This window comes from Hoplias malabaricus, chromosome 3 (genome assembly GCF_029633855.1).
Source record: "Hoplias malabaricus isolate fHopMal1 chromosome 3, fHopMal1.hap1, whole genome shotgun sequence".
NCBI classification, from domain to species: Eukaryota; Metazoa; Chordata; class Actinopteri; order Characiformes; family Erythrinidae; genus Hoplias; species Hoplias malabaricus.
Genome location: NC_089802.1, coordinates 18,223,187 through 18,233,186, shown reverse-complemented (window position 1 = coordinate 18,233,186; position 10,000 = coordinate 18,223,187). Strand labels below are relative to the sequence as shown.

The 10,000-nt window shown below is 50.1% G+C and overlaps 16 non-coding genes across 16 annotated transcripts; all 16 read right to left on the bottom strand.

Moving 5' to 3' along the window:
* Positions 1-12: 12 nt before the first annotated feature.
* On the bottom strand, positions 13-94 carry trnal-uag (transfer RNA leucine (anticodon UAG)). The gene has a single exon. It is a non-coding gene; the product is annotated as a tRNA-Leu (tRNA).
* A 379-nt stretch (positions 95-473) lies between these two features.
* On the bottom strand, positions 474-555 carry trnal-aag (transfer RNA leucine (anticodon AAG)). The gene has a single exon. It is a non-coding gene; the product is annotated as a tRNA-Leu (tRNA).
* A 367-nt stretch (positions 556-922) lies between these two features.
* trnal-uag (transfer RNA leucine (anticodon UAG)) lies at positions 923-1,004 on the bottom strand. The gene has a single exon. It is a non-coding gene; the product is annotated as a tRNA-Leu (tRNA).
* Positions 1,005-1,832: 828 nt separating this feature from the next.
* On the bottom strand, positions 1,833-1,914 carry trnal-uag (transfer RNA leucine (anticodon UAG)). The gene has a single exon. It is a non-coding gene; the product is annotated as a tRNA-Leu (tRNA).
* An 828-nt stretch (positions 1,915-2,742) lies between these two features.
* Positions 2,743-2,824, bottom strand: trnal-uag (transfer RNA leucine (anticodon UAG)). The gene has a single exon. It is a non-coding gene; the product is annotated as a tRNA-Leu (tRNA).
* Positions 2,825-3,652: 828 nt separating this feature from the next.
* On the bottom strand, positions 3,653-3,734 carry trnal-uag (transfer RNA leucine (anticodon UAG)). Its single transcript has one exon. It is a non-coding gene; the product is annotated as a tRNA-Leu (tRNA).
* A 379-nt stretch (positions 3,735-4,113) lies between these two features.
* On the bottom strand, positions 4,114-4,195 carry trnal-aag (transfer RNA leucine (anticodon AAG)). The gene has a single exon. It is a non-coding gene; the product is annotated as a tRNA-Leu (tRNA).
* A 367-nt stretch (positions 4,196-4,562) lies between these two features.
* On the bottom strand, positions 4,563-4,644 carry trnal-uag (transfer RNA leucine (anticodon UAG)). The gene has a single exon. It is a non-coding gene; the product is annotated as a tRNA-Leu (tRNA).
* An 828-nt stretch (positions 4,645-5,472) lies between these two features.
* Positions 5,473-5,554, bottom strand: trnal-uag (transfer RNA leucine (anticodon UAG)). Its single transcript has one exon. It is a non-coding gene; the product is annotated as a tRNA-Leu (tRNA).
* Positions 5,555-6,382: 828 nt separating this feature from the next.
* Positions 6,383-6,464, bottom strand: trnal-uag (transfer RNA leucine (anticodon UAG)). Its single transcript has one exon. It is a non-coding gene; the product is annotated as a tRNA-Leu (tRNA).
* Positions 6,465-7,292: 828 nt separating this feature from the next.
* Positions 7,293-7,374, bottom strand: trnal-uag (transfer RNA leucine (anticodon UAG)). Its single transcript has one exon. It is a non-coding gene; the product is annotated as a tRNA-Leu (tRNA).
* A 379-nt stretch (positions 7,375-7,753) lies between these two features.
* trnal-aag (transfer RNA leucine (anticodon AAG)) lies at positions 7,754-7,835 on the bottom strand. The gene has a single exon. It is a non-coding gene; the product is annotated as a tRNA-Leu (tRNA).
* A 367-nt stretch (positions 7,836-8,202) lies between these two features.
* On the bottom strand, positions 8,203-8,284 carry trnal-uag (transfer RNA leucine (anticodon UAG)). The gene has a single exon. It is a non-coding gene; the product is annotated as a tRNA-Leu (tRNA).
* Positions 8,285-8,663: 379 nt separating this feature from the next.
* trnal-aag (transfer RNA leucine (anticodon AAG)) lies at positions 8,664-8,745 on the bottom strand. Its single transcript has one exon. It is a non-coding gene; the product is annotated as a tRNA-Leu (tRNA).
* A 367-nt stretch (positions 8,746-9,112) lies between these two features.
* trnal-uag (transfer RNA leucine (anticodon UAG)) lies at positions 9,113-9,194 on the bottom strand. Its single transcript has one exon. It is a non-coding gene; the product is annotated as a tRNA-Leu (tRNA).
* Positions 9,195-9,577: 383 nt separating this feature from the next.
* trnal-aag (transfer RNA leucine (anticodon AAG)) lies at positions 9,578-9,659 on the bottom strand. The gene has a single exon. It is a non-coding gene; the product is annotated as a tRNA-Leu (tRNA).
* Positions 9,660-10,000: the final 341 nt, after the last annotated feature.

Genomic DNA, 10,000 nt, shown 5'->3' with positions numbered 1-10,000 from the left:
CAAAAGCTTCGCTGGCAGTGGTGGGATTCGAACCCACGCCTCCACAGAGACTGGAGCCTAAATCCAGCGCCTTAGACCACTCGGCCACACTACCTCAGAGAAGCCCCGCCCCTCTTATTCCTAGCCAAAACCGAAGGGGGCGTAACACGCGAGCTAGAGAATCTCAGTCAAGTCATCTATTGGCAGATGCAGACAAAGAAGCGCTAGATTCCTAAGACGTCGGACTGGCCGACGCGGCTTTATGGTTTGCTTTATACGGCCGCCTGCGTGTTGGGCATTCTTTTGATGTGTTCTCCGTTGGTTCGGCCAGCTTGGGCCATCCTACGCCCTTTGAATATTGGAGAACTTGAAGGAATTGAAGAAACGTCAAGCCGACTCTTCCAAGTTGCTGCTGTTGAAAAGAGCAACAGAGGGCGGCAAGTTGAGTATAAGCTGCTCAACAGCTTGGATGGTGGTTTCTTCAAAACCTTCTTTGGCAGCGGTGGGATTTGAACCCACGCCTCCGAAGAGACTGGAGCCTTAATCCAGCGCCTTAGACCGCTCGGCCACGCTACCGGCTTCGTGCGGCTTTCGCACTGCAATGGCAACGGCATAGTTTATCCACTTGGACGCTAAAGTGTCTGCTTTTCTTCTTCTATCGGCGGACATATTTGGGGTCAACCTCGTGCCGCACTGCATTGGTGAGAACAATATAACTTTTGAGATCATTTACTAAGCAACTGATCTTTTAGAAAAATTAATAAAACAGACGCCCAGTGAACACAGAGGATGTGGAAATCAGTCTAACAAAAGCCCACCACAAGGACATCTGCCGTTCATTGATACTACACCAACATCGTACACGCAAGGTCTTGCCACAGACATTTTCAACACAGCGCTTTTCCAAGGATGGACCGAGCCAAAATCTTCACAAAAGCTTCGCTGGCAGTGGTGGGATTCGAACCCACGCCTCCACAGAGACTGGAGCCTAAATCCAGCGCCTTAGACCACTCGGCCACACTACCTCCGAGAAGCCCCGCCCCTCTTATTCCTAGCCAAAACCGAAGGGGGCGTAACACGCGAGCTAGAGAATCTCAGTCAAGTCATCTATTGGCAGATGCAGACAAAGAAGCGCTAGATTCCTAAGACGTCGGACTGGCCGACGCGGCTTTATGGTTTGCTTTATACGGCCGCCTGCGTGTTGGGCATTCTTTTGATGTGTTCTCCGTTGGTTCGGCCAGCTTGGGCCATCCTACGCCCTTTGAATATTGGAGAACTTGAAGGAATTGAAGAAACGTCAAGCCGACTCTTCCAAGTTGCTGCTGTTGAAAAGAGCAACAGAGGGCGGCAAGTTGAGTATAAGCTGCTCAACAGCTTGGATGGTGGTTTCTTCAAAACCTTCTTTGGCAGCGGTGGGATTTGAACCCACGCCTCCGAAGAAACTGGAGCCTTAATCCAGCGCCTTAGACCGCTCGGCCACGCTACCGGCTTCGTGCGGCTTTCGCACTGCAATGGCAACGGCATAGTTTATCCACTTGGACGCTAAAGTGTCTGCTTTTCTTCTTCTATCGGCAGACATATTTGGGGTCAACCTCGTGCCGCACTGCATTGGTGAGAACAATATAACTTTTGAGATCATTTACTAAGCAACTGATCTTTTAGAAAAATTAATAAAACAGACGCCCAGTGAACACAGAGGATGTGGAAATCAGTCTAACAAAAGCCCACCACAAGGACATCTGCCGTTCATTGATACTACACCAACATCGTACACGCAAGGTCTTGCCACAGACATTTTCAACACAGCGCTTTTCCAAGGATGGACCGAGCCAACATCTTCACAAAAGCTTCGCTGGCAGTGGTGGGATTCGAACCCACGCCTCCACAGAGACTGGAGCCTAAATCCAGCGCCTTAGACCACTCGGCCACACTACCTCCGAGAAGCCCCGCCCCTCTTATTCCTAGCCAAAACCGAAGGGGGCGTAACACGCGAGCTAGAGAATCTCAGTCAAGTCATCTATTGGCAGATGCAGACAAAGAAGCGCTAGATTCCTAAGACGTCGGACTGGCCGACGCGGCTTTATGGTTTGCTTTATACGGCCGCCTGCGTGTTGGGCATTCTTTTGATGTGTTCTCCGTTGGTTCGGCCAGCTTGGGCCATCCTACGCCCTTTGAATATTGGAGAACTTGAAGGAATTGAAGAAACGTCAAGCCGACTCTTCCAAGTTGCTGCTGTTGAAAAGAGCAACAGAGGGCGGCAAGTTGAGTATAAGCTGCTCAACAGCTTGGATGGTGGTTTCTTCAAAACCTTCTTTGGCAGCGGCGGGATTTGAACCCACGCCTCCGAAGAGACTGGAGCCTTAATCCAGCGCCTTAGACCGCTCGGCCACGCTACCGGCTTCGTCTGGCTTTCGCACTGCAATGGCAATGGCTTATTTTATCCACTTGGACGCTAAAGTGTCTGCTTTTCTTCTTCTATCGGCGGACATATTTGGGGTCAACCTCGTGCCGCACTGCATTGGTGAGAACAATATAACTTTTGAGATCATTTACTAAGCAACTGATCTTTTAGAAAAATTAATAAAACAGACGCCCAGTGAACACAGAGGATGTGGAAATCAGTCTAACAAAAGCCCACCACAAGGACATCTGCCGTTCATTGATACTACACCAACATCGTACACGCAAGGTCTTGCCACAGACATTTTCAACACAGCGCTTTTCCAAGGATGGACCGAGCCAACATCTTCACAAAAGCTTCGCTGGCAGTGGTGGGATTCGAACCCACGCCTCCACAGAGACTGGAGCCTAAATCCAGCGCCTTAGACCACTCGGCCACACTACCTCCGAGAAGCCCCGCCCCTCTTATTCCTAGCCAAAACCGAAGGGGGCGTAACACGCGAGCTAGAGAATCTCAGTCAAGTCATCTATTGGCAGATGCAGACAAAGAAGCGCTAGATTCCTAAGACGTCGGACTGGCCGACGCGGCTTTATGGTTTGCTTTATACGGCCGCCTGCGTGTTGGGCATTCTTTTGATGTGTTCTCCGTTGGTTCGGCCAGCTTGGGCCATCCTACGCCCTTTGAATATTGGAGAACTTGAAGGAATTGAAGAAACGTCAAGCCGACTCTTCCAAGTTGCTGCTGTTGAAAAGAGCAACAGAGGGCGGCAAGTTGAGTATAAGCTGCTCAACAGCTTGGATGGTGGTTTCTTCAAAACCTTCTTTGGCAGCGGTGGGATTTGAACCCACGCCTCCGAAGAGACTGGAGCCTTAATCCAGCGCCTTAGACCGCTCGGCCACGCTAGCGGCTTCGTGCGGCTTTCGCACTGCAATGGCAACGGCATAGTTTATCCACTTGGACGCTAAAGTGTCTGCTTTGCTTCTTCTATCGGCGGACATATTTGGGGTCAACCTCGTGCCGCACTGCATTGGTGAGAACAATATAACTTTTGAGATCATTTACTAAGCAACTGATCTTTTAGAAAAATTAATAAAACAGACGCCCAGTGAACACAGAGGATGTGGAAATCAGTCTAACCAAAGCCCACCACAAGGACATCTGCCGTTCATTGATACTACACCAACATCGTACACGCAAGGTCTTGCCACAGACATTTTCAACACAGCGCTTTTCCAAGGATGGACCGAGCCAACATCTTCACAAAAGCTTCGCTGGCAGTGGTGGGATTCGAACCCACGCCTCCACAGAGACTGGAGCCTAAATCCAGCGCCTTAGACCACTCGGCCACACTACCTCCGAGAAGCCCCGCCCCTCTTATTCCTAGCCAAAACCGAAGGGGGCGTAACACGCGAGCTAGAGAATCTCAGTCAAGTCATCTATTGGCAGATGCAGACAAAGAAGCGCTAGATTCCTAAGACGTCGGACTGGCCGACGCGGCTTTATGGTTTGCTTTATACGGCCGCCTGCGTGTTGGGCATTCTTTTGATGTGTTCTCCGTTGGTTCGGCCAGCTTGGGCCATCCTACGCCCTTTGAATATTGGAGAACTTGAAGGAATTGAAGAAACGTCAAGCCGACTCTTCCAAGTTGCTGCTGTTGAAAAGAGCAACAGAGGGCGGCAAGTTGAGTATAAGCTGCTCAACAGCTTGGATGGTGGTTTCTTCAAAACCTTCTTTGGCAGCGGTGGGATTTGAACCCACGCCTCCGAAGAGACTGGAGCCTTAATCCAGCGCCTTAGACCGCTCGGCCACGCTACCGGCTTCGTGCGGCTTTCGCACTGCAATGGCAACGGCATAGTTTATCCACTTGGACGCTAAAGTGTCTGCTTTTCTTCTTCTATCGGCGGACATATTTGGGGTCAACCTCGTGCCGCACTGCATTGGTGAGAACAATATAACTTTTGAGATCATTTACTAAGCAACTGATCTTTTAGAAAAATTAATAAAACAGACGCCCAGTGAACACAGAGGATGTGGAAATCAGTCTAACAAAAGCCCACCACAAGGACATCTGCCGTTCATTGATACTACACCAACATCGTACACGCAAGGTCTTGCCACAGACATTTTCAACACAGCGCTTTTCCAAGGATGGACCGAGCCAAAATCTTCACAAAAGCTTCGCTGGCAGTGGTGGGATTCGAACCCACGCCTCCACAGAGACTGGAGCCTAAATCCAGCGCCTTAGACCACTCGGCCACACTACCTCCGAGAAGCCCAGCCCCTCTTATTCCTAGCCAAAACCGAAGGGGGCGTAACACGCGAGCTAGAGAATCTCAGTCAAGTCATCTATTGGCAGATGCAGACAAAGAAGCGCTAGATTCCTAAGACGTCGGACTGGCCGACGCGGCTTTATGGTTTGCTTTATACGGCCGCCTGCGTGTTGGGCATTCTTTTGATGTGTTCTCCGTTGGTTCGGCCAGCTTGGGCCATCCTACGCCCTTTGAATATTGGAGAACTTGAAGGAATTGAAGAAACGTCAAGCCGACTCTTCCAAGTTGCTGCTGTTGAAAAGAGCAACAGAGGGCGGCAAGTTGAGTATAAGCTGCTCAACAGCTTGGATGGTGGTTTCTTCAAAACCTTCTTTGGCAGCGGTGGGATTTGAACCCACGCCTCCGAAGAAACTGGAGCCTTAATCCAGCGCCTTAGACCGCTCGGCCACGCTACCGGCTTCGTGCGGCTTTCGCACTGCAATGGCAACGGCATAGTTTATCCACTTGGACGCTAAAGTGTCTGCTTTTCTTCTTCTATCGGCAGACATATTTGGGGTCAACCTCGTGCCGCACTGCATTGGTGAGAACAATATAACTTTTGAGATCATTTACTAAGCAACTGATCTTTTAGAAAAATTAATAAAACAGACGCCCAGTGAACACAGAGGATGTGGAAATCAGTCTAACAAAAGCCCACCACAAGGACATCTGCCGTTCATTGATACTACACCAACATCGTACACGCAAGGTCTTGCCACAGACATTTTCAACACAGCGCTTTTCCAAGGATGGACCGAGCCAACATCTTCACAAAAGCTTCGCTGGCAGTGGTGGGATTCGAACCCACGCCTCCACAGAGACTGGAGCCTAAATCCAGCGCCTTAGACCACTCGGCCACACTACCTCCGAGAAGCCCCGCCCCTCTTATTCCTAGCCAAAACCGAAGGGGGCGTAACACGCGAGCTAGAGAATCTCAGTCAAGTCATCTATTGGCAGATGCAGACAAAGAAGCGCTAGATTCCTAAGACGTCGGACTGGCCGACGCGGCTTTATGGTTTGCTTTATACGGCCGCCTGCGTGTTGGGCATTCTTTTGATGTGTTCTCCGTTGGTTCGGCCAGCTTGGGCCATCCTACGCCCTTTGAATATTGGAGAACTTGAAGGAATTGAAGAAACGTCAAGCCGACTCTTCCAAGTTGCTGCTGTTGAAAAGAGCAACAGAGGGCGGCAAGTTGAGTATAAGCTGCTCAACAGCTTGGATGGTGGTTTCTTCAAAACCTTCTTTGGCAGCGGCGGGATTTGAACCCACGCCTCCGAAGAGACTGGAGCCTTAATCCAGCGCCTTAGACCGCTCGGCCACGCTACCGGCTTCGTCTGGCTTTCGCACTGCAATGGCAATGGCTTATTTTATCCACTTGGACGCTAAAGTGTCTGCTTTTCTTCTTCTATCGGCGGACATATTTGGGGTCAACCTCGTGCCGCACTGCATTGGTGAGAACAATATAACTTTTGAGATCATTTACTAAGCAACTGATCTTTTAGAAAAATTAATAAAACAGACGCCCAGTGAACACAGAGGATGTGGAAATCAGTCTAACAAAAGCCCACCACAAGGACATCTGCCGTTCATTGATACTACACCAACATCGTACACGCAAGGTCTTGCCACAGACATTTTCAACACAGCGCTTTTCCAAGGATGGACCGAGCCAACATCTTCACAAAAGCTTCGCTGGCAGTGGTGGGATTCGAACCCACGCCTCCACAGAGACTGGAGCCTAAATCCAGCGCCTTAGACCACTCGGCCACACTACCTCCGAGAAGCCCCGCCCCTCTTATTCCTAGCCAAAACCGAAGGGGGCGTAACACGCGAGCTAGAGAATCTCAGTCAAGTCATCTATTGGCAGATGCAGACAAAGAAGCGCTAGATTCCTAAGACGTCGGACTGGCCGACGCGGCTTTATGGTTTGCTTTATACGGCCGCCTGCGTGTTGGGCATTCTTTTGATGTGTTCTCCGTTGGTTCGGCCAGCTTGGGCCATCCTACGCCCTTTGAATATTGGAGAACTTGAAGGAATTGAAGAAACGTCAAGCCGACTCTTCCAAGTTGCTGCTGTTGAAAAGAGCAACAGAGGGCGGCAAGTTGAGTATAAGCTGCTCAACAGCTTGGATGGTGGTTTCTTCAAAACCTTCTTTGGCAGCGGTGGGATTTGAACCCACGCCTCCGAAGAGACTGGAGCCTTAATCCAGCGCCTTAGACCGCTCGGCCACGCTAGCGGCTTCGTGCGGCTTTCGCACTGCAATGGCAACGGCATAGTTTATCCACTTGGACGCTAAAGTGTCTGCTTTGCTTCTTCTATCGGCGGACATATTTGGGGTCAACCTCGTGCCGCACTGCATTGGTGAGAACAATATAACTTTTGAGATCATTTACTAAGCAACTGATCTTTTAGAAAAATTAATAAAACAGACGCCCAGTGAACACAGAGGATGTGGAAATCAGTCTAACCAAAGCCCACCACAAGGACATCTGCCGTTCATTGATACTACACCAACATCGTACACGCAAGGTCTTGCCACAGACATTTTCAACACAGCGCTTTTCCAAGGATGGACCGAGCCAACATCTTCACAAAAGCTTCGCTGGCAGTGGTGGGATTCGAACCCACGCCTCCACAGAGACTGGAGCCTAAATCCAGCGCCTTAGACCACTCGGCCACACTACCTCCGAGAAGCCCCGCCCCTCTTATTCCTAGCCAAAACCGAAGGGGGCGTAACACGCGAGCTAGAGAATCTCAGTCAAGTCATCTATTGGCAGATGCAGACAAAGAAGCGCTAGATTCCTAAGACGTCGGACTGGCCGACGCGGCTTTATGGTTTGCTTTATACGGCCGCCTGCGTGTTGGGCATTCTTTTGATGTGTTCTCCGTTGGTTCGGCCAGCTTGGGCCATCCTACGCCCTTTGAATATTGGAGAACTTGAAGGAATTGAAGAAACGTCAAGCCGACTCTTCCAAGTTGCTGCTGTTGAAAAGAGCAACAGAGGGCGGCAAGTTGAGTATAAGCTGCTCAACAGCTTGGATGGTGGTTTCTTCAAAACCTTCTTTGGCAGCGGTGGGATTTGAACCCACGCCTCCGAAGAGACTGGAGCCTTAATCCAGCGCCTTAGACCGCTCGGCCACGCTACCGGCTTCGTGCGGCTTTCGCACTGCAATGGCAACGGCATAGTTTATCCACTTGGACGCTAAAGTGTCTGCTTTTCTTCTTCTATCGGCGGACATATTTGGGGTCAACCTCGTGCCGCACTGCATTGGTGAGAACAATATAACTTTTGAGATCATTTACTAAGCAACTGATCTTTTACAAAAATTAATAAAACAGACGCCCAGTGAACACAGAGGATGTGGAAATCAGTCTAACAAAAGCCCACCACAAGGACATCTGCCGTTCATTGATAATACACCAACATCGTACACGCAAGGTCTTGCCACAGACATTTTCAACACAGCGCTTTTCCAAGGATGGACCGAGCCAACATCTTCACAAAAGCTTCGCTGGCAGTGGTGGGATTCGAACCCACGCCTCCACAGAGACTGGAGCCTAAATCCAGCGCCTTAGACCACTCGGCCACACTACCTCCGAGAAGCCCCGCCCCTCTTATTCCTAGCCAAAACCGAAGGGGGCGTAACACGCGAGCTAGAGAATCTCAGTCAAGTCATCTATTGGCAGATGCAGACAAAGAAGCGCTAGATTCCTAAGACGTCGGACTGGCCGACGCGGCTTTATGGTTTGCTTTATACGGCCGCCTGCGTGTTGGGCATTCTTTTGATGTGTTCTCCGTTGGTTCGGTCAGCTTGGGCCATCCTACGCCCTTTGAATATTGGAGAACTTGAAGGAATTGAAGAAACGTCAAGCCGACTCTTCCAAGTTGCTGCTGTTGAAAAGAGCAACAGAGGGCGTCAAGTTGAGTATAAGCTGCTCAACAGCTTGGATGGTGGTTTCTTCAAAACCTTCTTTGGCAGCGGTGGGATTTGAACCCACGCCTCCGAAGAGACTGGAGCCTTAATCCAGCGCCTTAGACCGCTCGGCCACGCTACCGGCTTCGTGCGGCTTTCGCACTGCAATGGCAATCGGCATAGTTTATCCACTTGGACGCTAAAGTGTCTGCTTTTCTTCTTCTATCGGCGGACATATTTGGGGTCAACCTCGTGCGCACTGCATTGGTGAGAACATATAACTTTTGAGATCATTTACTAAGCAACTGATCTTTTACAAAAATTAATAAAAGCAGACGCCCAGTGAACACAGAGGATGTGGAAATCAGTCTAACAAAAGCCCACCACAAGGACATCTGCCGTTCATTGATACTACACCAACATCGTACACGCAAGGTCTTGCCACAGACATTTTCAACACAGCGCTTTTCCAAGGATGGACCAAGCCAACATCTTCACAAAAGCTTCGCTGGCAGTGGTGGGATTCGAACCCACGCCTCCACAGAGACTGGAGCCTAAATCCAGCGCCTTAGACCACTCGGCCACACTACCTCCGAGAAGCCCCGCCCCTCTTATTCCTAGCCAAAACCGAAGGGGGCGTAACACGCGAGCTAGAGAATCTCAGTCAAGTCATCTATTGGCAGATGCAGACAAAGAAGCGCTAGATTCCTAAGACGTCGGACTGGCCGACGCGGCTTTATGGTTTGCTTTATACCGGCCCGCCGTGCCGTGTTGGGCATTCTTTTGATGTGTTCTCCGTTGGTTCGGCCAGCTTGGGCCATCCTACGCCCTTTGAATATTGGAGAACTTGAAGGAATTGAAGAAACGTCAAGCCGACTCTTCCAAGTTGCTGCTGTTGAAAAGAGCAACAGAGGGCGGCAAGTTGAGTATAAGCTGCTCAACATCTTGGATGGTGGTTTCTTCAAAACCTTCTTTGGCAGCGGTGGGATTTGAACCCACGCCTCCGAAGAGACTGGAGCCTTAATCCAGCGCCTTAGACCGCTCGGCCACGCTACCGGCTTCGTGCGGCTTTCGCACTGCAATGGCAACGGCTAGTTTATCCACTTGGACGCTAAAGTGTCTGCTTTTCTTCTTCTATCGGCGGACATATTTGGGGTCAACCTCGTGCCGCACTGCATTGGTGAGAACAATATAACTTTTGAGATCATTTACTAAGCAACTGATCTTTTACAAAAATTAATAAAACAGACGCCCAGTGAACACAGAGGATGTGGAAATCAGTCTAACAAAAGCCCACCACAAGGACATCTGCCGTTCATTGATACTACACCAACATCGTACACGCAAGGTCTTGCCACAGACATTTTCAACACAGCGCTTTTCAAGGATGGACCGAG